Raw genomic sequence first — 26,236 nt, forward strand, 5'->3', positions numbered from 1 at the left:
TCTAGTCGTTCTAGTCGTCAACCAAATCCTCCTCCTATTCCTCAAAATCCTATTCCAAATCCTGATCCCAACTTGACTATCCAAAATTCGTGTTTCAATCATCCTGGGTCTAGAAATCACCGATATTGGTATTATCAATATTTCGATTCTTACAAAATCTGGGAAGAACGTATTCCTTCTCATCAAGCTATGTTAGCTATCGATTTTAAATATCTTCCTATTTTACAAGAATGAAAATTTGATAAACTATTTGATCTTGAACCCATCGTTTACCATCAACTTGTTCGCATATTCTTCTCTAATGCCGTTTGTGTTAAAAATCAAGATGAAACCGAAACCATAGGAATTCGTTCCTACCTTCTAGGACAATTCTTATATATTGACCCGACATATATAGCCAATACATTTGGATTAGATAATGATGGTATTTCGAATGAAAAACAAATTTTAGGTTCTCGTTATAAAAGAAGAGATAGTGCGAGTGTCTTAGACCTACATGAGCGTTTTCTTCATCTAATGATTTCTTGGTGGTTTCGACCATCCGGAGGTCGTTATTCTACTCTTAGAGCTTTGGATCTTTGGTGGTTACATTGTTTCGAAAACCGTATTAAAATTAACCTACCTCAGATTATTTTTGCTGAAATTGTTGAAACCGTAAATCTTGTTCCTAACAAGAAACACTGTTCATCTCTAGTTTACGGTTGCTTTTTGAGTAATCTGTTTTCCAAAGCTGGGCTTAGAGTCGGTCTAGATGCCGTTTTTCCTCTTAAGAAACAAATAAATCTTCTTTCCTTAACGAGAGCGGGATGGGTAAAGAACAAAGAAACCGGTGAATGGGTTCGATCTTCTACTCCGGGAGCTAGTTCTTCACAAGCTCCACCCGAAGGTGACGAAGATCCCGAGCTTGAGCAATTAATGCAAGATATTGATGAAGCCGAAGATGAGCCTGATCAACCCGAAGAGCAGCCCGAGGAGCAAGCACAACAAACGCATCAAATGCCTCCATATTTTCAATCCTTTATGGAGACATTCGATTTCCGATACGCTACCATGGACTCGCGCTTTTCCTCTATAGAGTCTCATTTATCCACAATGGGAGCTCAACAATTAGAGATTCTTCGGGAGATGCGTGCAAACAATGAATCTACCAACGCTCGTATCAATGAACTAACTCATGAAATGGCTGCTATGCGAGCCCGTTTTCCTCCTACCGATCCGGATGCTTGATTTTATGTTTAGCTTTAAAACTTTGAACAAAATGAATATTGTTTCAATATTTTGGATTGTTTGATTTTATGGATTGTTGGATTTTAGATTTATGAATAGTATGAACTTATATGTTTTATTCATTTTTGCATCATCATTAGCAATATGACCAATTTGTGCCATATCACATTATTTATGAATATTGATTTGTGAAACTAATGGCTAACCTCTCTTTTGATTGTGATCTTAGCAGCTTAAGCTTATAATTAATAAATCAATTGGCTAAATGATTTCAAAACCTTGTTTTACAATGTCTTTTTGATTTAACAAAAAGGGGGAGAAGAATAAGTGTTAAATGTTTTACATGATAAATTGAAGGAAGTGTTAAAGTAAGGGGGAGTAATTTCAAAACTTGATTTCAAAAATCTTAAAATTATTAAAATGTTTTGTTATATCAAAAAGGGGGAGATTGTTGAAACATTTTAATATTTCGATATAACAAATTAAGTTAAATGGATTTTAAGATTTTCCAAATGATTTTCTAAGTATATTCGATATAACTATTCGAATATCAAAACATTACTCCAAATATTTCAAAAATCATTTTTAATCCTTACTTAAGTGTAAAATTAAGTTTTAATCATAAAACAATTTCAAAATAATTTTACAAAGTATTTCAAACCAATTCAAAGCCAAAAATTCCAGATTGCTCAGAGGGAACCGATTCCCCCCCATAGGAGGAACCGATTCCCCCCTGAATGGTTTGGCTCCGAGATTTCCAGAATGCTCGGAGGGAACCGATTCCCCCAAGGGGGTACCGATTCCCCCCTGTTCAACGGTCGAAATATTTGAATTTTACACTTAGGGAACCGATTCCCTATGAGAGGGAACCGATTCCCCCCACGCTCCAAGCTGTTTTATTAAATGTTTTCACACTAAAACGGCTATAATATCTTCTCTAATCATCCCCAACGTTCAGAAGTGATCCAAGGTGTATTTAAGCAAGCTTAGAAGCCATTTATCAGAAACAAAAACATCAAGCAACTAGAATCAAGAGAGAATCAAAGAGAAAGCATCAAACCTCAAGTTTGAGCATTTCAAGCCTATTTTCATTCAATATTCATTTTGCTTTCAAGAACACTTTTTGTGCTCAATTGTATTCATCTTTGAGTGTTCTTTTCTTTGTTCTAGAATTGTGCAAACATCTTACCTTGTGAGGTTTTCTTGTAAGTTTGCAAATTTGTAATCTTCTCTTTGAGAAAAGAGTGTTCTCAAGAGTTGGGGTATACTCTTGAGGGAATTGTAAGGTTATCTCTTTGGCCTCAAAAGAAAGAACAAATTAGTGAATTTGTTGGAAAATCCTTAGTGTGGATAGCTAAGGTAGTGGACGTAGACTTTGTTTGAGAAAGTCGAACCACTGTAAATCGCTGTGCAATTACTTTCAATTTTCTGCAAAAGCTTCCACAAAATTTTTATTGCCAATTCACCCCCCTCTTGGCCAATTTCGTCATTCGATTAACTCAACAATATCTAATACATAAAACATTCTTAATGGTACAATATAAAACAATATACATATGGATTCATTCATAACATGGTGACAAAATAAATTTAAAATAATTAGAGATCATAAATATAAATAAAACAAACATCAAGGCAAAAAACAAGAAAATTATATAATAGGAGAACCAGAATCGTATTGAAACCATAAATATACAGGACTAAAATTAAATAAATAAAAACAGTGGACAAGTTTAAGGAAATAACAAAGTAATTAATGACTAAACTATAACAAAATGAATCATAATGTCAAATTCAGAAGAAAAAATAGCAAAATGAGGTATTGGTATCCAAAACGCTAAAACAAGGGAAAGATACAGGGAGCTAAAGGTAATTTAACCCAAGATTAGGTGAACAAAGCATGAAGCTTCAAGAAAACGAGGACCTTACATATAATTTACCCAAAAATAAAATGAAACCCCCCTTTTTATATCATCTACAGAAACGTTGAAAGCAAAAAAACCCATATCCCTTTTCATTTTTTTCCTTCTTCCTCACCTCTCCAACCGACCATTACTTACTTCGACTACCTATGCTCTGACTACCTCCATCGGTGGTCGGGCTCTAACCCGAACGAAACCAAACCAAAAACCCAGCCTTCACCCGTCTATATTCCGACGAGGAGCCCAACAAGGAAGGTAAGCACTCTTCTCTCCCATTATTTTTTTAGATAAAAAATCTTCCCCATGCATGTAACATATTGCTCGAAAAAAAGGAAACAAATGAAGTAAAAAATTACCTCTTGTATTACTTCAAAATGTTTTTCGGGGAGATTCAAAAAACCAACCCTCTTACAGTAAACAAATGGGTTTCTTATAACACAAAAAATTACAATGTAAACTCTTTTTTTTCTGTGTAGTTGGTTGATATAGTGTGAGACATAGGGCATGGTAGCGTGTTGGTGTTGCGTGGAGGGTTGGTGTGCAGCAACAGGGTATGGGCAGAGGTAAGGTTACTGCAGTCAGTGGTGTAGAGGTAAAGTTATTGTAGCTTTGATCCTTTTTTTTAATTTATGTAATAACATATTTTTGGGATAAAAATTTAGTTCTTATAACTACCCCTCTTTGCTCATTCTTGTGAAATGGGAATAGAGCAAAGATATAAAGCACCAATTTTTATCGGTTCTCTTCTTGTAATGCTACGAACTCTTCACTAGGAATGTCAATTATGTGAAATTCATTGAGTCCTTATTGCAAATGATGTTATCTTTGCTCCGTTCTCTTGGTTGAGTCCTCATCTCCAGTTCTTCGAGGTACGGGTTCTTCTTATCATGATCTTTCCATTGGAAATATTGATCCCTCAAGTGATGCGTTACTGATTCGAAGTGTTGTGAAAAGGTTGAACAAGCTCTTCATTATGAGTTCTTTACTGGCAATGTTAGTCTTTCGAGGAGATGTTGTTTATTCAACTCCATATGTGATTAATCGAGTCTGAAAATATTGAAAACACCCTGCCCGAAGGTCTTATGGATGACCCGAAGGACTTATCATCTTGCTCGAAAGACTTATAGATGGTCCGAAGGACTTACACATCATGCTCGAAAGACTTACTGATGGCCCGAAGGACTTACACATCAAGCTCGAAAGACATACTGATGGCCCGAAGGACTTCAGCTGATTTGAAGTGTCGTGAATCGAGCAATATAAAATGTTAACCCCTTTGGTGAGGAGTTGTTGATTCGAAGTGTTGTGAATCGAGCAAAGGAAATATTGAAAATATCCTGCCCGAAGGTCTTATGGATGGCCCGAATGACTTATCATCTTGCTTGAAAGACTTATAGATGACCCGAAAGATTTAAGCATCACGCTCGAAAGACTTACTGATTGCCCGAAGGACTTATACTAATTCAAAGTGTTGTGAATTGAGCAATGGGAAATGTTATCCCCTCTGGTGGGGCGTTGCTGATTCGAAGTGTTGTGAATCGAGCAAAGGAAATGTTGAAAACATCCTGCCCGAAGGTCTTATGGATGTCCCGAAGGACTTATCATCTTGCTCGAAAAACTTATAGTTGACCCAAAGGATTTAAGCATCACAGTCGAAAGACTTACTGATGGCATGAAAGACTTACTCATCATTCTCGAAAGACTTACTGATGGCCCGAACGACTTACTCATCAAGAAACCCTTGAAAATCATGCTTAATTTCTTAATTGTCAAGGAACCCCTAAAAATTAGGCTTAGCTTCCTTTTATAAAATGTTTGGAGATAATCATCAAGAAACCCCTGAAAATCAGGCTTAGTTTCTAAAAACTCATTTAAAAAACATCAAGAAATCCCTAAAAAATTAGGCTTAATTTCTTTGAAATTCATTTGAAAACATAAAGAAACCCCTAAAAATCAAACTTAGTTTTTTTCCAAATTCATTTGAAAACATGAAGAAACCCCTACAAATTAGGCTTATCTTCTTTCAAATTCATTTATAAACATCGAGAAACTCCTGAAAATCAGGCTTATGTTTTTCAAATTCATTTGAAAATTGTCGTAACTGGTTTTCGCCTGGGCACAAAAGTTTCTTGGCGGAAAAGTGAGTGAATAAATAAATAGCTTTTTTAAGGAAATGTTTTGGAGTCGCCATCGACCTTTTGAGTTAGGTAGATCGAATACCTAAAAATTATCTTTTAAAAGAGTTTTTAAGAAAACATCAGTTAAAAGATAAACCGGTCTGCATATAACCAAAAAATCATTCTTTTTAGTAATAAAAAGGGATTTGTGATCGGTTACGTTTGGGGAAGGATTAGCACCCTCATAACGCCCAAAATTGGTACCCGTCGATTATAAACTATCTTTAGTAGTGGATATTTAAGAAGTCGAATATAAATTTAATTTATGATCCTATTATTCCATATTCAATTGAATATTGTAAAGAAAATTTTAAGGAAAAATAGAAAATATTCCAATATTTCCAATCGAAGAGAAACTAATCCCTAAAATACTTCAGCACAAATATTTCTCTTTCCGACCGAAATAATAAGAATTTGATAATTCTTACCAAGAAATAATTTGATATAACCAAAATTAAAGTAAGTATATTTTTTAGGTTTTTATAAGCAGGGTATTTATTTATTTTAAAATATTAGAATAGGACATCTAGTTATTTTAAGACAATCCCTTCTTAATATTTTTTAAAAAATAAATATTATTATTTAATTAAATTTATATATGTTCATATGACTAAAATTAAATAAAAATAATAATTAAATACTATATTTAAAATATTGAAACATAAAGGGTAAAATAAAATAAAAATTGTAAATAATATTGACCAAAATAAAATTATAGGATTAAATAAAATAATAATAAAACTTATAGTTAAAAATGAAAATTATTAAAATATTAGGGATTAAAATGTAAAATATCAAAATTAAAGATCCTAATTCTAAATATCATGAAATCTAAGTATTATTAGTATAAATATTCTTAAAATATTATTTAAAATTAAAATATTAAAGCTTAGAGATTAAATTATAAAATATAAAAATTAATTGCCATAATTCGAAATATTATTAAATTTAGGTATTAAAAATGTAATTTATCCTAATTACTATTCAAATTAAAATATAATTTATTAAAATTATAAGTACTAAAATTGATATTTACCTTAAATATATAAATATGCGATTAATGATTAAAATAAAATAAAATTAGAAAACTAAATTAAAATGCGTAAAAACTCAATTCAGTGGCTAAAATGGTAAGTTACAAAACATGAGAGACTGCCGACATGGTTTAACCATTTCATAATTTACGCAGAAGCCCCTCCCCAAAACGACGTAGTTTTGAGGAGGGTATAAATAGGCCCATTAAGGCCCAAAGGTCTCCAACTCTCTCATTTTCTCTTTTTTCTTCTCTCTCACCTCTCTCTAAAAAACCTCCAACCGAAGGTGATACTGGCCACCGGCGACTACTATTCCGGCCACCGTCGATCACTATTCCAACCACCGTCGGTAACTATTCACGGTGGCCAGAAAATATAAAAATACACCAAATCGAAGGTCGAGATCTCCTAAACCCAAATCCAACCTTATTTCTTCGTAAAAAGCCCTAGTATTTCCTAGATCTAGGTTTATACCTTTGTATTTTGGGTGTTTCGACGACGCTTGGAATCTCCTCGATGGTAAGTTGCTTATTTCCTTTGTTTTTCGTTTTGATTTGTTGCTGATTGCTGTTTGGGTTGCTCGGTTTTTTCTTGCTATTTGTTCTCCCTCTTTGCAGGTAAATCGAGGCCTTTTATAGCCCTCTAAACATTGTTCGTTCGGTGAGTCACCAGATCTATGATGGTGACTCACCTTAGCTTCGATGAGGTGTGTAGTCGTCCTCGTGTCTTCTGGAATCTTCATTGCGGCGGTAGTGGCGTGTCAATAGCTGATTGGGTAACATGGCGGTGGAGTAGTTGGAGCGGCACTGGAATAGACCCTAGGGTTGGTGAACCCTAGGGTTTCTGTTGGATCTTCTATGGACCGTTGGATCTCTCCAGATCCAACGACTAAGATTGTTGGTGGCTGGAGATAGAGTTTAGAAACCCTAACTAGATTCGAGCCTTGCTTGGTCAGTTTGTATGGGTCAGATCGGGTCTGGACCAGGTCTGGACCTAGACTCGGTTGTTGCTTCTGTTATAATTAGGCTCCGGGATTGATTGTTGGCCCGGTTTTGTAATTCGGGGCCTATTTTACTTTGGATTATGGCCTGTAATAATAATAATAATAATAATAATAATAATAATAATAATAAAATAGTAATAATATTAATAATACGAATGACGGGACAAAAACTTAATATCTACAGCTGCCCCTCTTTGCTCATTCTTATGTTAACAAGAATAGGGAAAAGACGAAAAGACAATAAGTTTTTGTCCAATTGACTTCTCTTGATTAAAACGGAAATCTTAAACAAGTTCTTCTTATTATGAACTTCTTCTTCAGATGAGTTCTTCTTATTATGAACTCTTCTACTGGGAATGTTGATCCATCTCCTTCTGTGATGAAATATATTAAAAGTTTGAACAAGCTCTTCTTATTATGAACTTCTTCTTCCTCTTTATACGAGTTCTTCTTATTACGAACTCCTTATGGAAATATTGATGTTGCTCTATCTCATTCTGCGATAGAGTCAAGCAAAAGGTTGAATAAGTTCTTCAGATTATGAACATCTTCTTCCTCTTCAGACGAGTTCTTCTTATTACAAACTCCTTCTGAAAATGTTGATACTGCTTTATCTCCTTCTGCGATAGAGTCGAGCAAAAGGTTGAATAAGTTCTTCAGATTATGAACTTCTTCCTCTTCAGATGAGTTCTTCTTATTACGAACTCTTTCTAGAAATATTGATGTTGCTCTATCTCCTTCCGTGATAGAGTCGATTAAAAGGTTGAATAAGTTCTTTAGATTATGAACTTCTTCTTCATCTTTGGATGAGTTATTCTTATTACGACCTCCTTCTGGAAATGTTGATCTATCGAGTGATGTATTCGAATCTTTGCTAATCTTTGGAATTCCTGTCAAATATTCAATATATTCTCTTCAAAATAATGCTTCTTTTGTGGATTGCGTATATTTATTCTTCATATATGTGCCTCTCCTAACGTGATTCCTACATTTGAGGTTTGAATTCTACCTTCTACTTGTAAGGTATTTTATCATCATGAATCTTCTTTTTTCATATGAAAACTTGTAAAAACCTTATGTTGAATGCAATCAAATGTGTCAATGTAATACATTTTCTATTATGCAAATGATGTTCTTATGAATGCAAAAATGTTGATGCAATCTTCATTTGACTTCAAAGTGGCTAACTCAGTCTTTCTTCACTTAGTCAAAATGTCATTTCAAGCTGGCATTCTCTTTTTTGGAAAAGCAATCTTTGTGTCTTCTTTGCTTCATTTGCATTAAAGTCTTAGAAGAAGATGTTTCATTTATGGAACTCTTGCTGTAGTCAGAATTATGACCTTGTTGACCCATTTGGTATTTGATAACACCAGCTTTCTTTGCCTAGACTTGTGTAGAAATCCAATGAAACTTTCACCTTTGAAAGGAGAACCTATCATCTTTGGAGAATATAGATGTAAATATGCCAAACTCAACAGAGATTAATTAGGAGAACAATGTCTGTTCTAATTTGACTCTTGAAACGCATCATAAAGAGGATTTATCCTAATTCCTTTCATGTCTCCACATCTAATCGTATCTCGAACAAAACCATTCAGACCATATCATGTCAAGATGTTTATCAATAACCTATCGTTTAACCTTAGTCGACTCCACTAGTTTCTTGTTAAAATTTCAACTCCCCTTTCCATGGAAAGAAATCTTCACATTTCTTATTTTGTATTATGGGGTTTTAGAATACAATATTCATCTTGGGTCAAAAAATTGAAACCATATGATCGCAACATTGGTTCAGCACCATAATCACCGGTTCTTAAAACATTTGACAATACATTCATCCTTTCCTGTGGTTTTTACCTAGATTTTTCAACCAGGGAAACTCTTTGCATGGTGTTCAGAGTTTTTACATGACGTTACAAGGACACCAAAGGACCAAGCATATTGGGAATACAAGTGGGATGCTTTGGCTTGTTAGCATCAAATCACCAGAATAATGCAACTATACGATGAACAAAATAATTATGTACAGTCAGCTCTGTTGTCACTATTTCACCATTTTCATTCTTTATATCTTTTTGATCTCATTGGAAATATTTGCTCGAATCAATGATCTTTCCATAAGATGATATAGGCCTTCAGCATGCCCCAACATTTCTTGATACAAACATTCAAAATGCGTTAAACATTACTTCTTGCTAATGTGAGTCTTTAAAATGCCTCAACATTTTCTTTCAAAATTCCCCACATGGCCCATTTCTTTCTGAAATGGGCCTTCAAAATTCCCCAAACTTTCATACTAATGTGAGCCTTCAAAATGCCCCATATCGATCATTTCTAGTAGAAATGGGCTTTCTGTATACCCCTTTAGAACAAGGTAATCCTTCTTGATGAGTTGCTGATAATGTCATAAGAGAGTGTTACAAGTTAAATTCTCTAGACTTTCTGGCTCTCGGACTACTTGCCTTCAAGAATGTGAAATACTTTATCATTCTGGCATCGTGTATTCTTTTTCTCCAATAGGGGTAGAATAAGCATCAACTTGATTCAAGATCCTTTCTCATTTGAGACTGTCATGTTTGAAAATGTTTTTCCTCATTTCTTATCAAAGAATGAAAGAATTTTGTAAAATATTGTCATTTACCAGTATACAATAGAATCAAATCATAAGCATGAGTTCAAAGAATATCAAAAGAATCAACATCTCTTTAATGTTTGAGAGTTATAATTCCTAGACAATTATCAAGATTTATGGGTAAATTTCAGGTTGACTTTCCTATTTTCTATGGTTACATCTATTGAAGATGTCACTCCTCTCTCACTCTTTGTGAAAATTTTCACATGCCTCACTTTCTTGACTTGATATTTTAACCGGATGCAGACAAAATGACGCAACTAGCATAACCAATTACTAGACTTTCTAGAATACCCCTATTTCAGTTCTCTCAAATCTTTCATTCTATCATTGCGAAAATATCGGTCTAAAAACAAAATTTATGTGTTCATGTGTGAAGTTGACTATAACAGGTGTTCATTAACTCCTTTATAACAACTTCTTATTTAGTAACCTTTTTGCATTTTGGCTAGCTGAATTCAGCTTTATTGTAATTAACCTTTATTGGGCTAATTGAAACTTATCCATAAAGTCATGGCTATTAACCAATTGCTTTAGAGGGACAATTTTATTGCATGTAATAATATATATTAGACTAGCTGAATATTATCAATAAAGTCGGGGCGATTAGCCATTTGCTCTAGAGGGACAACTCAAGCTTTATTGTATATATAATAATATAACATGGGTATACAACTCCAACTTGTTAAAAAGAACCTGTTATAGTCTAGGTGGTTTGGTGGAAATCAGAAAATCTCATCGTTAGAGTTCAATTTCCAAGCAACTGATTTTACCTAATTGTGAAGATTTCATCATCGAACGTCATCAATAGAAAAATAGTCTAGCCAATTTCGCAAAGTCACACAAAAGATGCCTCATGTTGTACGCTCCTATATGCATTTTACCAAGCCTTTTTTCTAATTCCTTGCACTGGAGAAGGCTATCTCATATTTGTAGAAGGGTACAGTGTTTGGGTATATTTCATCTGAAGTCAAGTCAAGGTCCTTGTTTTACCAGTTTTCAATCTTGGTACTTTATTAAAGATGTATAATTCTAATCATAAAGAGTTTTAATCCAGTGATATTCAAATAAATGCAAGATTGCAAAATTGATTCAATGCTCATAACCTTAAAAGCAACACAAATTTATTTATTACCAAAAAGGCGGAGAAAGGAACAAAAACATGTTTAAACAAGATAATGAAAATGAAAGGTACAATAGTGGTAGATAACAACTTCCACTTATTTATTTAATTGCCTCATTATTCCTATAATGTTGGACATGTAATTGAACTAGGATCTTTTTCCTTATTTGTCTCCCATTTCTTGGGTAACTTCTTTGGACAAACCTTCAGACACGCAAATTTCTACTTACTCCTTAGCAGCTTTTTGGTCAAATCCCATCACCATCTTTTCTTTCCCTAACTGGAAATTGGGCTCAAATTTAGGTCCAGAACAAATTTCCTTGGTGATGACAGTTTTGTCTTGGTTCTTAATGCTCATTGCAGCTACGATTGGGGTAGTATTCACCAGACTCCTTAAATTACCCCCTGTTTTACTTATTTTTAGAAAATCTGATATAGGTGTATGAGGTGTCTTCAGAGTTGTATCTGCCTCATTCTTTCTTAAACCTATAGGCCAGTCTCAAATTATCTTTCCTTCCACTTCTTCATTTCTCATTTCTTTTAGTATTAGAGAAGTATCGAGAGTTAAATCTGCCTTACATACTTCACTTTCCTTGGTTTTTCCCTTTTCCTTTTAATGTCCTCTGTCGTATGAACTTTACTTGTTTTAGCACTATCAACTTTATTTTGGGGGTTGAATCCAAATTGTCTGATCAAAATGGATTGACTGTTAACATCCACTTCTATGATTATATGAACCAAAAGGTCTTGAACTCATCGTTTGAAGTTACTGTAATTCTCAATGGAGTGTCCTCGGATTCCAACATGATATTCAGAAAAGACTTTCTTATTATACCATCTTGGGTAAGGAGGCAATAAAGGCTTAGTCTGACACGAGGCAATAAGTTCGACTTTGAGTAACTCAGGATATAACTTGTTGCACGAAATTGAAGGAAACTTGGGTATAATTTCCCTTGACATCATTATCTCCTTACAATTGTTTACTTTGACTTCTTGAAGACCTTGTGACTGATGACCAAAATGTTTACTTTGAATGTTTGATTCTTAACCAACATCATGAGAGAGACAATGATTCGAAAATTCTTTTTCTCAACCAGTTTTGAGTTTTTGAGGAGCTTAGGTTTCCCATTTTCAAAACATAGCAACCCTTCTGCTATAAGATCTTGGACTTTTAATCTCAGAATTATACAATTTTCTGTAGAGTGACTGAAATCTCCAGAATGACAATTGCATAAATCTTTGACATTTTGCCAATCTGGGCACAAATAAGTACTAGGAGGAATGGGTGTTACAAGACCACTTTCAAATAGAAAGGGTAACAATTCTGAATATGAAATAGGAGTTGGAATAAGATGTGTCCTCTTCTTTTACTTCTTGCTCTTTTTAACATTTTTCAATGGTACTTGGTCCTCTTCCATGCTTCTTTTCTTTGACTCTAGCTCAACCGATTTTTGGAGTTGCATTTGATTCTCACATTATTCTACAAGTTCCTGGTTATTTGTCCTTTTTATTTTAATTACAACACCAACGTTCATATTTTCATTCAAATCCTTCGTAACTGGATTCTCTAAGGGCTTTTCTCCATGAATCACGATATTCACCATGTTCATTAATTTGATCATTTGTTCTCTTGATTCACTTTGGAACTTCTCTGCTTGATCTATTTGTTCCTTTGAATCATCCTGGAACATTTTTGCTTGATCAATCATCTCTTGTTGAGTCTTTTTAAGTTATTCTTGAAGTTTCTCGATTTTACCAACCCTTGCTAAAATCTCATTCATGGTTCTTATCATTCTCTAGAAAGACCAAGTTAGCTCCAATTTGATTTCAAAAATTCTGTCATGGAATCCTCCACAAATTATTCCCATATTTTCATGATTTAATGCATGTAAAGTAGTATGAAACAAAATGCATGATGTAAGATTGAAACTATAAATGTAACCATGTAAAGATGCAAATACAAATGCAAATTTAATAAAGCGAAAAATAAAAGTGCAAATGAAAATGAAAATATACGAATGCAAAATGAAAATGCAAATGCAATGAAGGAGTTAATCAAGAGTGATCATCTTAAAACAACTTTCATTGAACACAAAAGTTTCGATACATCAAACAAAATTCTACATATAAGGGATAACTTTCACTCCTAAATTCTCTATCTCCTTAAAAGCCAAATTAACTTCCACTCATGCTCAGGTGTGGAGTTGTCAATTTGCTTTAATTCTCTCATGAAGCCAATAAATCAACCAATTTATTAGCCACATTGATTGTTTGATCAACAACTTCCTTCATGATATTATCTTTTTCCTTCATCTTCTGTGTCAATTCTCGGAATCATAGACAATGTTGTTCATTTTTTATTGTGAATGAATCTTTATGGTTATGGAGTTATTGTACAAGCTTTTCATAATCATCTAAACATTTCATCAATATCTTGTTTCTGGCCTTAGTGACTTCTAGTTCAGCATCAATCTCACACCGATAGATCTGATATGAATCTTCCATGTTGATTATAGCACTATTCAACATTTGATATTCAGCTTAACATCTTCCCAATTCAATGACAGATGTATTGCGTCTTTCTTCTGCAATCCGTAAATCATGAGAGAACTTTTTGCTCGATTTTCGTGTATCTTGTAGTTCTTTTTCAATTTAGTGACCCCAATTATCCACTCTTTTGGGGTATTTCCTATACCAACATTTTTAAAGTTCTAACTGACCTTTTGGAAATCCTCATGCATGGTTTCCATTTATGTGCTCAATTTATCGTTTTCAATCTTTAAATGACGTATTTGAGCCTCGTACATTAGCAAATATTCTTCCTTCTAGACTCCCCTACTGATACTCTTACCTTTGAATACTTTTGGTATTAATCTAGCAACACCTTCAGTTACCAAACTAGGTCAATCATTTATCATAAACTCTAAGATTCCATGATCTAAAAGACATTAGACTCGATGTTTGAAGGAATTGCAAATTTCAATGGAATGTCCTTGAGCTCCGACATGATATTCACAATGAACATTGATATCATACCAATTCGGATACGGAGGTTACAACGGTTTCACATAATGCGGAGCTGCTTCTCGCGCTTCAAGTAGCTTATCGTATAACTCCTTATATGATATAGGGATAACATCAAAATAAGAACCACCTTTCGCCTTGGATTAAACCTGAGTTTCTAACGTCGGGAGTAGACTAAACATCGACGATTTTAGATTCCATGATTTCTTCTCATTTCTGGGAGCTTTTACAGTTGTCACCATTCCCTTGATATCTCCAGACAACTTGTGAATATGAATGATGACTGCATGTAATTTCTCAAATTGGTTAGGATCAGAAGTCCCTTGTATATCTGAGATTGCAAGATTATATTCATTAAGCTCTCTCTCTTTTTGTGCATGAGTCTCTTTTCCTTTGGCTAAAACGGATATTCTACCCATCATCTTAGACATTTGCTCTCTTATTTCTCATATCTCCTTTTGCTCTTCAACGGGCATACGATCTTTGGGTGCATAGTTCTCCTCTATCCTCGGAGTTCCCTCAGGATGTAATTCCTTGGCTGCGACATAGTTTATTTGATCATAAAAATCTTTGTCCATTAATGAAAACTTTTCAATTTGATGACCACTCACAAATCAACACCTTCTAATCATGTCATTAGCATGCAATGGAAGCAAAAGAAATCAATATAAACAAGTTAGAAGAAAATACAATGCATATAAAAAATATGAAAAAAAAATGGTTTGTACCAATTAGTGGAAAGAAAAGATCATATCTATCATGGTAGCTATATATATTCTAACCTCATGCTTTGTTTGGTAAAATTAACCTAACCGCATGATTACTATTTTGCATGCATTTATTCAAAAAAATCAAATAAATTAAAAAAATGAAAGTTAGAGTTCATTTCTCCATTGTGTACACATACGGACAAAGTTTTAGCATTGTCTTAGATTAGGTGAATTTCTATGATTTATTATATGCTGGATTTCGGTTCTAGGAGTAAAGGTACTTGAATTGTCCTTGTTGGTGCCCCCTTGGGAATGCCAAACCGTCAATCCTCACCCATTATAGGCTTAAGCAGATCAAGTTCAATTCGAGAGGGCACATTTCCCTATGTGTGACACGGAGAATAAATCCTCACGAAGACATAGGACATATAAACCCCGAAAGCTACTTACTAGGTCTAACACAGAGAATAAATTCTCACGAAGATGTCACTTTCACTTCCACTTAAAAGGGAAAAGAGCTTGAGTATAGAGCTTATATTTATGTAATGAAAATTAAAAATTAATAGAAAAATCAATTAATAATAATTAGACAATAATCATAAAAATCCTGGCTTCATGCAATCTAATTCCATACTTTGTTTGGAAAATAAAGTAATATTATGTAAATTAAAAAAAAACTCAACAAACTTTCCCTTATACGCTAATCTTACGAAATTCTTTTTTGGGTTAGAGTCTACCTTGACTTAAGTTCTATGTTTGATATATGTTGGGTGTGGCTCTAAGGTAAAAGGGGTCAGCGAATTGTCTTTGTTGATGCCCCCTTGGGCTACCAAACCCTCAATCCTAGTCAATTACAGACTTTCGGATTGAGTTCAAATAAAAGGAACACACTTCCTTATGTCCATACGGAGGTGAAAACCACACGAGGAACATAAGGTGTGAGCTCAAGGAATGGTCTCCTATCCCATACGGAGGTGAAAACCACACGAGGGAGTAGTTTCACATTCAAACTAAATAGGATAGAGCGGGGTTTTAGCTCATGTCATGATAGTGCAGTGCATAGTGTGTGAGGAAAGAAAAAACTCTCCAATCTTTGACAAATAACCACTAAGAAATGAATTCTAATATCTGAAAATCAATCAAATAAAAATTTTAGAATATAAGGATTTAAAATAAAATAATAAATAAAGAATTGAAAGAAATCTAAAGAATTGTAAATTAAATTAATATAAATTCTCAATTTCTAACTTATAAAGATAATATATAATCTATTTAAGGCTTGAACAGCAAAAGTCCACAGCGGAGTCACTAACCTGTCGTAACCGGTTTTCGCCCGAACACGAATGTTTCTTGGCGAAAAAATGAGTGAATAAATAAATAGTTTTTTAAGTAAATTTTTTCGAGTCGCCATCGACCTTTTGGGTTAGCTAGATTGAATACCTAAAAATTATCATTTAAAAGAGATTTTAAGAAAACATCAGTTAAAAGATAAATCGGTCTGCGTATAACCAAAAATCCATTCTTTTTAGTAATAAAAAGGGATTCGTGATCGGTTACGTTTGGAGAAGGATTAGCACCCCCATAACACCCAAAATTAGTACCCGTCGATTATAAATTGTCTCTAGTAGTGGAAATTTAAGAAGTTGAATATAAATTTAATTTATGATCATATTATTCCATATTCAATTGCATAATTTAAAGAAAATTTTAAGGAAAATAGAAAATATTCCAATATTTCCAATCGAAGAGAAACTAATACCTAAAATACTTTAGGAAAAATAATTCTCTTTCCGACCGAAATAATAAGAATTTGATAATTCTTACCAAGAAATAATTTGATATAACCAAAATTAAAGTAAGTATATTTTTTAGGTTTTTTATAAGCAGGGTATTTATTTATTTTAAAATATTAGAATATGACATCTAGTTATTTTAAGACAGCCCCTTCTTAATATTTAAAAATAAATAAATATTATTATTTAATTAAATATATATATGTTCATATGACTAAAATGAAATAAAAATAATAATTAAATAATATATTTAAAATATTGAAACTTAAAGGGTAAAAATAAAATAATATTGTAAATAATATTGACCAAAATAAAATTATAGGATTAAATAAATAATAATAAAACTTATAGTTAAAAATGAAAATATTAAAATATTAGGGATTAAATGTAAACTAACAAAACAGAATATCCTAATTCTAAATATCATGAAATGTAAGTATTATTAGTATAAATAATCTTAAAATATTATTTAAAATTAAAATATTAAAGCTTAGAGATTAAATTATAAAATATAAAAATTAATTGCCATAATTCGAAATATTATTAAATTTAGGTATTAAAAATGTAATTTATCCTAATTACTATTCAAATTAAAATATAATTTATTAAAATTATAAGTACTAAAATTGATATTTACCTTAAATATATAAATATGCAATTAATTATTAAAATAAAATTAAATAAAATTAGAAAACTAAATTAAAATGCGTAAAAACATAATTCTGTGACTAAAATGGTAAGTTACAAAACATGAGGGACTGCAGACATGGTTTAACCATTTCATAATTTAGGCAGAAGCCCCTCCCAAAAACGACATAGTTTTGAGGAGGGTATATATAGGCCAATTAAGGCCCTAAAGGTCTCCAACTCTCTAAGAGAGAGAAGTAATCTCGCCTCTCTCTAAAAAACCTCCAACCGGAGGTGATACCGGCCACCGACGATCACTATTTCGACAACCGCCAGTCAATATTCACGGTGGCCAAAAAATATAAAAATACACCAAATCGAAGGTCGAGATCTCTTAAACCCAAATTTGGCCTTCTTTCTTCCTAAAAAGTCCTAGTATTTCCTAAATCTAGGTTTATACCTTCGTATTTTGGGTGTTCCGACGACGCTTAGAATCTCCTCAGTGGTAAGTTGCCTCTTTCCTTTGTTTTTCCTTTCAATTTGTTGTTGACTGTTGTTTGGGTTGCTCGGTTGCTTGGTTGCTTGATGTCTGTCCTCCCTCTTTGCAGGTAAATTGAGGCTTTTTATAGCCCTCTAAACGTTTTTCGTTCGGTGAGTCACCAGATCTACGATGGTGACTCACCTTAGCTTCGATGAGCTGTGCGCTGTCCTCGTGTCTTTTGGAATCTTCATTGCGGCGGTAGTGGAGTGTCAATGGCTGATTGGGGAACATGGCGACGGAGCAATTGGAGGTGGCATTGGAATAGACCCTAGGGTTGGTGAACCCTAGGGTTTCTGCTGGATCTTCTGTGGACCGTTGGATCTCTTCAGATCTAACGGCTAAGATCGTTGGTGGCTGGAGATCAGGTTTAGAAACCCTAGCTGGATTCGGGCCTTGCTGGGTCGGGTTGTATCGGCCGGATCGGGTCTGGACCTAGATCGGGTTGTTGCTTCTGTTGTAATTGGGCTCCGGGATTGATTGTTGTGTCGGTTTTGTAATTCGGGGCCCATTTTACTTTGCATTATGGCATGTAATAATAATAATATTATTATTAATATTAATAAAAATAATATTGACAAAATAGTAATAATATTAATAATACGAATGACAGGACAAAAACTTAATGTCTACAAAAATAATCAAGGAACCACTGAAAATCAGACTTAGCTTTTTTCAAATTCATTTGAAACATCAATATACCCCTGAAAATCAGGCTTAATTTCTTTCAAATCTCAAATAATCAAGAAACTTCTTAAAATCAGACTTATTTTCTTTCAAATTCATTTTGTCAAGAAATCTCTGAAAATAAGACTTAATTTCTTTGAAAGCTCATTTAAAAATCGTCAAGAAACTTCTGAAAATCATACTTAGTTTCTTTAAAAGCTCATTTGAAAATTGTCAAGAAATTTATGAAAATCAAACGTAGTTCCTAAAAACACAGTAGCAGGGTAACATGCCCCACTTCAAAAATGATGATTGTTCTGTGTATTGGGTTTCTCAAAGACATTTTTCACTTGAGATTGTCTTGTTTGAAAATATTTCTCTTATTCTTTCAATTTTAGAAATGTGATAAAATTTTGAAGAATAAATTTAAAAATGTTGCCATTTTCTTCAGGCTCACAATTAAACAAATTGTAACACAAGAATTCATTGAATATCAAATAAGTCAAATTTTCTTTTAATCCTTCAAAAATTATAAACATTTGACTAGTGTAAAGATTAATGTTGAGAAAAGGCTTAGGCTGACTTGGGTAGGTAATGCGTTTCAAGTTAATTTGTGGGAGGTAATGTGTTTCAAGTTAATTTGGGGGAGGTAATATGTTTCAGGTTAATTTCTTGCGTCTTGATTATGGTGTTTATTGATCTGACGCAGTAGCCGTTATGCTTCTCTTCTGGAAATTTTTACTGGTTCTCAGCCCTCGTGAGCGCCTTTAGACTATGCAATGCTTTATCAAGAGATGTATAAGATCATCTTCTATACAGTGGTTGATAATCTTCGTGTTCGAGCCACCTTTTCAGGTTTTAACTCGAATTCTCCTTTGGTTTCAAGATGTCATCTAAAATTTTACGTTTTAAACCCTCCTTTTATTATTTTCCCTATCATGCATTAAAGATTTTAGAAAAATATTTTTTGGCAAATAAAATTAACACTGAGGGGAGGAATGAAATATGAAGATAGTCTCTCCACTTAGAAACCCATGTATGATTAGAAGGGACTTTTCAGGCACGTAACGTAGGCTAAGGCTCTCGGTTATGAAAGAAAATGATAAATAGGCCCAAACAAGAGTTTAAGGGTTATCAAACCAAGGATCAATTTGTTCTTCCATCTTCAATCTTACTCTGCCTGATTTGGATATACTCGTGCGTCTTTTATTCTTCTTATTATTTTGGTGTTCTCTGATCTTCTGACGAATAAATTTGAGATCTTTGACAAATTGTCTTGAAATGTTTGATCGGTTTTCTTTCTTCTTTCTTTCTTTTCTTTTCTTTTCTTTTCTTTTCTTTCTTTTTTTTCTTTTTTTTTTCTTTTTTTCTATTTTTATGTTTTTCTTTCTTTCTTTCTTTTTCTTTCTGTGTGTTTTTTATATATCTCTTCTTTTCTATTTGTGTTGTCAACTCAATTTGATCTTCGAGTGCTTTGTATCTAGTCCTCCTTGCGGTATCATGTTATTTCTCACCGTGAGTTGACTCTGTAACAAAATCTGGATTGATGGCTTTCATCTTTGCCATCAGATTTCCTTCAACTTGCTCCTCGGTGTGGAGGGTGATCCTTGGTTAGGGTTGAATCAGAAAAAATACTATATTCTCAAAAGGGGAAAACAAGGGATATATATATATATATATACACATATATATATATATATTTAAAGGATAAATGAAACAAAGTCGTTCATGATCTCACACATGGAAGTCTTTGTAAAAGAGGTATCCCCAGGGGGACGAGTATTCAGGATTAATCTTATTTACATGAAAAATGTAATTAATGCATGATAGAATAATTTCAATTATTCCCTTTATCACTTCTTCTTCCATTTCTCCAATATGCCCCAATTATTCAAATTCTCAAAACTTGACCCGCAACACTTTATCTTGTCTTTCTTGCAGGAAAGATCCTCATCATGCCCCCAAGATTTATCGAAGTTGGGAAATGAATGTTGGTTACGTGTCTAGGAAGGGAAATGTGTGACTTAAAAGTTATAATTATGAAAAAAGGTAATGTTATGGAAAGGTTACTTTTGTCTGGGAAGATAAAAATACAGATTTTGGTGCCTCGAGGAGGATAAGGGCATGACTTCATCATTTCGAATGGAAGTGATATCAAAGTTTGGTCTTTTGGGAGTAAATGTGTGTTATTTTGGGTATGGAACCCAACAATGGTTATTTCGGCTTTGGATGGGGTGTGAAAGGTTTAATCTTTCCCCTTGTCAAAGATCTATAATTAACGAATGATAGGGAAGCGGTGGCGGATTGATGAACGTTGCTCTTGTTGAAGAATCAAACCTAGAAAGTTCTAGACTCGATGAAGAACAAAGGTGATGAATATGGGAAGGTGGTGGCAGTCGCTAGGATTGTTTAGGGTTTCTTTTATGTGCTGGAATCAAGACAACACGATTAGAATAAAATAAACAAAAGATAAATAAATGAAAGATGAAATAAGATAATAAAGAAATCAAAAGATCTCCCTTATGAAGGTGAACGGTAAAGATGATTGATGGTGCGGATGGATTTGAGGAAAAATAGATGGATAAGTGTCCTATCGAGCCCTCCTAGTCGCAATGAAAAGGCAAACACGATAAATGGCTCTAACCAACCTCCTAGTCGTGATGAAAAGGCAAATTGGAGTGTGAAGATTAATCTCCCTCACAAGAACTTGAAAGAACTCCAGGAGAAGAAGCTTCGAAGGCACAAGGCAATCAGCACTTGCAAAAACGAACTCTCGTTGTATTATTAATCAAAGAAATCTGATTTACAAAGTAGAATGAAGCCTCCTTTATATGGGGGCTGAGTTCTAAAGGTCCTAAATAACTAATGAATAAAATAATAATAAACTAAACATGTCTTAACTCTAATTCCTAATAAAATAATAATAACTAAAGATAATATTTTAACCCAACCTTAATTCCTAATAAAATAATAAATCCAATCCTAAAAGATAATTAATCATCCTATATTAAATTATATTACAAATAATCAATATAAATATTGAAAATTCGTAATATTTACAAAATAACGTATTAATCCCGTATAGGATTTCCTGCATGCACCGTCTTCAGTAAAATGACTATATCTTGAGTTACCGATATCGGATTGATGAGATTTAAGAACCGTTGGAAAGATAAGAGACAGACGGTTGTATCTCCAGAAGACATCTTGACTAAATAAGATCAGGATCCCATTCAAAAATTCGTCATAAATCTGCTTCTGTTCTGATCTTCTTTTCCAATGCTTGGACGAGTGGATCATTTGGAAGAGTTATTACTTCTTCCTTTGATGTGAGCCTTGTGATGCATGTATCAACGAAGTAGTAAAATACCTTTAATTCATTTGATATTCAAAGAATTACAAGATTAAAACTTGATTTACTGCACATAACCTTGGAAAACGACATAAATTCATTTAAAAATCTACTAAAAAGTAGAGAATAAGGACAAAAACAAGTTCAAACAAGATGTTGCAAATGACCTAAAGCTTCATGATGGATGAAATGATTTCTGCATAATTAGGATGCCCCATTACTCGTTTGATGCAATGGTGTTTGGCTCGATCGAATGTTACATATTGCGCTCTTATGCCCCATTCGAGTTCGTCATCCATTGTTCAACCAACTCTTTAGTTAACATTCCATTACTGATGAGCATCTCTATTTCTTTTATAAATGGACCGCAGAACCCTATAGAATGTCCAGGTGCCCTCATGTAGAAATCATAGACGTCTTCATCATAACTATGACCAGAAGGGTTTGGCATTACTTTCATTGGTCTCGAAGTGATATGTTGACCTTTAACGAGATGCAGGAATAATTCTGATATGGGTGTTTGGAATACCTCCAAAGCTTTTCTAATTCGAGGAATCTTCTTTAGTCGATCCGAGCGACTAGTTGTCCTCTCTCTTTTGTGACTGTGGGGGTTCTGGATATGACATTCATTCACCTCACTACCTTTTGATTTTTTAATGTTGATCTTTTGGGGGTAATCTTCAAATTCCCTTTTGTGATTACATATTTTACTTGTTCCCCACATGACATAAGATCTTCAAAATCCTTCATTGAATCTGCAAGTAACAATTCAAAGAAAGGGTCTGGAAAGGTGCTATGAAACATACGTGACATTTCCTTTTTAGCATCAGAGGTTGAACTTGAGTTGCCATGTCTCTCCATCTCAAAGCATATTATCTAAAGCTTTCTATAGCTTTCATCTTCAATTTCTGAAGATCTTGACGATTTGGAGCTAGGTCTTTGACATATTTGTATTGATGTATGAAGGCATTGGCCAAATTGACCCATGACTTAATTTTTTATCTGCTCAAGTTGTTATACCACACCATTACCGGTCCAATAAGACTGTCATAAAAGAAATGAATCAGTAAATCATCATCATTCAAGTACCCCTCCATCTTTCTGCAGAAATCTTCAAATGAACTAAAGGGCAACTAGTACCATTATACTTTTCAAACTTAGGTACCCTAAACTCATAGGGAATGACCAAGATGGGGACTAAGCTTAGATCTCTAGCATCTAAGTTTTCACGGGATGCCTCACCAGCTTTTATTGGCTCAATCAACCCTTCTAACTACTTAATTTTTCCTTTGAAATGCTCGGTAACCGCGATATTCCTCCCTTAATCCAAATATGATGCCCCAGGGTGGTCAACCAAACTTGATATGCCAATTTTTTGACGTCTTTCGTCGGATGCTCTTTCTTGGTTGACGACCATTGTATCCAATATTTTAGTCATCCGACCCAACATTTCTTCTTGAGAGACTAATGCTTAACTTTTCATCCTCTATTGCAATGTGACCATCTGATCTTGTATTTGATCCCGTAACTCTCCTTGTGACTGCTCTATTGCTTTTAACCTCTTTTCCGTTGAGAGTGGAAGAGAAATGTAGATGGGTGATCTTGGTATTACTGTCACGTAACATTCCATAAATTATTTTGATGATTTTTATAAGGAATGCATAAAATATTTAAATAAATAAATGCAATTCAAGCATGCAAAAATGTGTCAATTCTGAGTAACCATATTAAATGATTTTCATTGAACATAAATAGCTTCAGTACATCAAATAGCCAAACTATAAATAATAAATAGCTTTGGCTCCTAACTTTTCTATCTCGTTCATGAGCCAGGTTATCTTCCAAGCATGATCTGGTGATGATCCATCAATCTGCTTCAAATCTCTTACAAATATAGCTAATTCGACCAACTTATGAGCCATGTTGCTTGCTTGAGTAACCGCCTCATTCATCGCGTTGTATTTTTTCTCCACTTTACATTTCAACCTTTGAAGCTGTAGGCAATATTGAACATTCTCTCTCGTAAGAGACTCGATGCGGTCATGAAGTTCTCATGCAAGCTTTCTATAATCATGTACCAACTCTGTCATTGTTATATTGTCGACTCTACTTGTTTATAGTTTAGTATTTTTCTTACGATTATGGTTTTGAAACGAGCCTTCTGTATTGGTAAGGTTTGTTCTCAACATTTTGTTCTTTGTTTTCCATATCCTCAACTCTTGTAATGTTGTTTTACGTTTATTTTCTATAATCTACAGATCACGAGAGTACCTCTTAGCTCGATCTTCGTACATTTTATAATTTTTTTCTATTGTTAGACACCGCTCTTCAATTTAGAGGCTTCTTTTTCCCAATCTGTTGGAGTATTACCTAACCCAACACTTTGAAAGGTTTGATTGATTCTTTGAAAACCATCTTGCATGGCTTCCAATTCTCTGTTCAGAATGTCCTTTTTGTTTTGTAATTGAAGTATTTGGGCTTCATATTTCAACAAATGCTCTTAATTTTGGATACCCTTACGGATGCTTTTGTCCTTGAACTTGCTCGGCTTTGCCTCGACCAGATGTTTGACTATTGAATCCAGTTGACCCTCATTATCAAATTCCAATACTTCATGCTCTAGCAAGCAATTAATTAGACTCTTGAAGGTAAAACAAGTCTCAATATAATGTCCTTTAGCTCATGTGTGATATTCACAGTTAGCATTAGCATCATACCACTCCGGATATGGAGGTTGCGAAGGCTTCACATACTGCAGAATCATTTCTCGTGCTTCTAATAGCTTATTGTATAAATCCCCATATGAGATAGGATCAAGATCAAAGTCAAGATGACTACCTCCTATATTTTGGTCATCAATGAGGTGAGTCTCCATTGAGCGAACATTAATTTTTAAAGCTTCAAACACTGAACTGTTGTAGTTGGATTCCTATTATCCTTTATTTTTACATTCATAGGTACTTTGGTGGCATCTGGATTTTTAGTGAACGTGAATTGACCTCGTTTGAAATAATCATATGGCTTCTCTTCATCCATCTTTCCTTGCAATTTTACCGTTGTCACTATTTTCTTTGTACTTCATGATAACTTGTTAATACAGACAATGATTGCACGTGGCTCCTCAAGTTCTCTTGGATTACCCTATTCAAAAGTAGCCACTTGTATTACAGAATTATTCTTGTCAAGTTCTTTCTCCCTTTGCGTAGAATCCTCTTTTCCTTTGGCCAACACAACTATTATATCCATCATCTTGGACATTTTCTCCTTGATTTGTTGCAGTTCACTTTGCTCTTTGTTAGACATGCAATCTTTGGTCGTACGACTCTCTACTTTTCTTGGAACTTCTTTCATATGCCATTTCCCATTCGTATCATGGCCTACATAATCACAAAACCCCTTGTCCATTGTGAAAACCTTTTAATTGATGATCACTCAAAATTTACACCTTTTTTTGCGTATGTCATGACCATATGGTGCAAGAAAAAGAAAGGCAGAAAAAACAAGTTAGGACATATAGAAACAGGTTATGTGTAAAGGTAAATGCAACGAAGGTATTGATTCCAAAGTAATCGTCATAAAACAACTCCCACATAACACACAATGTCTCAATACACCAAGACAGATAGAAACTACAAATCATGTCATACTACTTGACTTCTTCAATTTTGATCGAACATGCAATGAAACAATATTCTTTTATCCTTGGCTTGATGGAAAATTCCAATGCTTCAACTTCTTTTCCATAAATGCTTTTGTTGAGCGACCATATGTGACTAACATCATCCACTGTCTCGTGTTGGTTATCGTTGTTGCTTGATGACTTCAAACATATTATTTCTTTTCGGCTAGTGATATCAACATCATCGCAGCACCCTTGAAAAGCTTGTTTTGCTGTGTCATTTGAGTTTCATGTATTCCAGCTTGATGTTCCTCTTCAGTTGTTTCGTAGAGCACCCTTCTGGACCATCGATGTGTTTTTGTATTTCTATTCTAGCTCTTCAAGTGACATTGTCGTATTGAAAGCCTTCTAATGCAACTTTTAACTCGGGAATCAATACTTTCTATGACATGATATGTATGAAACATGTGTTAATTTAAAGGTAATTATCCTAAAACAACTTTCAAAGAACTCACAACGACCCAATATATCAAAGTAAATAAAAATATCTACCCCTTCGTGTGACGTTGTTTTAAAAGGATTCTAATTTTGATAAATAACTTGAGTATTAACAACATGTTTATAGAAAAAAAGTAAAGAAACAAGACAAGGAAAAGATGGTAACAAAAATAATAATTAAAGAGAGGAAATGTATGCCAGTTAAATATGAAAAGATTAAATTCAACTGGTAAATGAACCATAAAATACAGTGAATAAAACATATAGAGGAAATTAAACCCCTAACTGTAT

Source organism: Hibiscus syriacus, unplaced genomic scaffold, assembly GCF_006381635.1.
Source record: "Hibiscus syriacus cultivar Baekdansim isolate YM2019G1 unplaced genomic scaffold, ASM638163v2 tig00116989_pilon, whole genome shotgun sequence".
Classification (NCBI taxonomy): domain Eukaryota; kingdom Viridiplantae; phylum Streptophyta; class Magnoliopsida; order Malvales; family Malvaceae; genus Hibiscus; species Hibiscus syriacus.